This window comes from Photinus pyralis, unplaced genomic scaffold (assembly GCF_008802855.1).
Source record: "Photinus pyralis isolate 1611_PpyrPB1 unplaced genomic scaffold, Ppyr1.3 Ppyr1.4_unclustered_Scaffold7816, whole genome shotgun sequence".
NCBI classification, from domain to species: domain Eukaryota; kingdom Metazoa; phylum Arthropoda; class Insecta; order Coleoptera; family Lampyridae; genus Photinus; species Photinus pyralis.
In genome coordinates this window covers 6,087-8,362 of record NW_022172247.1, presented here as the reverse complement: position 1 = coordinate 8,362, position 2,276 = coordinate 6,087, and the positions used below count along the sequence as shown (strand labels likewise).

General features: G+C 35.0%; 1 long non-coding RNA gene across 1 annotated transcript; it reads left to right on the top strand.

Moving 5' to 3' along the window:
- Positions 1-4: 4 nt before the first annotated feature.
- On the top strand, positions 5-676 carry LOC116182864. Its single transcript, XR_004147634.1, has 3 exons — positions 5-69; positions 117-257; positions 311-676. It is a non-coding gene; the product is annotated as an uncharacterized LOC116182864 (long non-coding RNA).
- Positions 677-2,276: the final 1,600 nt, after the last annotated feature.

Genomic DNA, 2,276 nt, shown 5'->3' with positions numbered 1-2,276 from the left:
GCATCCGCAATCCGATTTCAATAAGTGTGTATGTGGATATATAGACAGGTGGCTGCTTATATACATCAGGTAAGCCCTTTTTCAATTTTTGGTTGCTTATAATTTACTTTTCTTAGGGATACGTGTCCATGCGCGCATAATTTGCAGTTTAATGAAAAGCGTGACATTTTATTGTATTTATTCAGCGATTATTTTATATGGGCGTTTATAAGTAATAAGCTGACAGCAGAAAACATAGTCTACATCAGAGTTGGACCGTAAGTATCAAAATTATTTTGTAATAAAAAGCCTACATTGATATCTTTTTTAGCCGATATCAAACCTCAATGGAGGATTGCCTTCATCATCATCATGGTTAAACGGTCGCAAGCGCCGTAGCTTTATTATTATAATACCTATATAATATCTTAGATTTATTGATGGGAAGTAGGTAGAGGATAATGCCGTTGCGATAAATAAGATAACATTGTGAATATTATGTATTACACCAACTTTAGCTATATCTATATTAAGAAAAGGCTTATCATATAACCTTCATATCAATTACAGCTATTAAGAAAAGTTTCATATGGGACTAAATCAATTTTTCTTGGATCAAAGTTTATGTGCGGATAATATGTGATAAGGCAAGCTTCTTAAATCAAATTGATACACTTGAGGCAGCACCTTCATAATACGTGTAACGCGTACCGATCATTTTATTATCAAATTTCCCATCGAACGGTTTCAGTCGTCAAGGACGATTAAAAAACAGGAAACCCTCATTAAAAATAGCTACACAAGGTTTGAATGATTGGGAAAGCGGATGCTGCTTCACTATTACCGCCATTTACGTTTCCTACTGATTAGAATTTACCGGATGTTAGTTTCCTGTTAACGACCGGACGCTGTTTCCTGCTGATTAGAATTTACCGGATGCTGCTTCCTGCCGATGACCGGATGCTGCTTCCGTTATGGCATACCTACCCATATAAATATAGATGTAGAGTGATATACGTTTTCAGTTCAGAAGATGACGAATATACGATTATTTCGAGGTAAAGAAGCAGTTAAGGAGATAAAGCGTTTAAAGATAGATGATGTTTTTCTCTATCAGTGGTACATCGATCAGGGCGTCTACTGCTACATTAGGTACCTGAATTCGAAACCTGCAGCATTTGCGCTAATATCAAGAATGAACTTCGATCCTAGTAGTTAAACAAGGAGAGTTCTGGCACAATGTAAATCTCCATAAGCGCAACGTATTTCTTATGGGAGATTTCAGTGACAAAAACTCACTTTTTGGATCGGTCTTGATTGCGGTGTTTTTTTCGAGGTTTGAGGGGTTGTATATGTGTGTAGGGGTAGTAGATGTGTTTTAGGGGGGTTGTAGATAAGGGGTAGTAGGTAAAAACAAATTTCTAATTTTAGAATCATGCTTAGTAACACAAGCGGCGTACTTCATAAAATGTATATTTAAAACTTAGTAGTAATCGTTTGCGGTTGAGATTTATTTTTAGATGTTATCTTAGTAACATAGCGTTAGAAATAAAACGTTTTGCGGTTCTGTTGATAAGACAAACACATGTGTTTGTGGTTTACTATAATCCTTCAATGGTTGTAGTGTTATCGATGTAGCACAATATTTGTTGCAAATTTTCGATACAGATTTCGAGATTGTGGTCTACAGATGGAAAAATTTACAATGTTGCTGAAGCAAATATTTACAACATTGAGGTTTTACAACAGAAAAATAAAAAACGTTATCAAAATGAAATAGGTATAAATATGCAACGTAGTTTAGTCAATATCAATGGTCTTTTCTTATATTGACACTCTCCTACTACTACTTACTTAATAGGAAAGTAAAATGATTAGATAACAAAACAAAACGACCCTATACCTATCTAAAATTACGAAACAGGCAATGTGAACAACTTTTAAAATAAACTTTCCTGAAAAATTCACCATCACTATAATAACAACCTTAATTACAGTAAAAAAAATTCTATAACCCCGAGACAAAATCAACGACGTTTCCTATAAAATGGAAAGCCTAATTCGTACATGGGGTTTATCTACCAGCGAAGAGCATTTATCTCAATTGAGCGAGAAGTACAGCATTGACTTTGGTGAGCTACTAGTGTGTTTCAACTTCATTCATTACTTGAGTCTTTCGCATTGCGACGACTGGACTTACAAGCGGCAATCTGATGCAAGACGTGAGACAGCGAGTAGCAGTTCGTGTTGAAGATACTGATACTTTATACAAATTATGTGTTAAAAATTTGTTAACC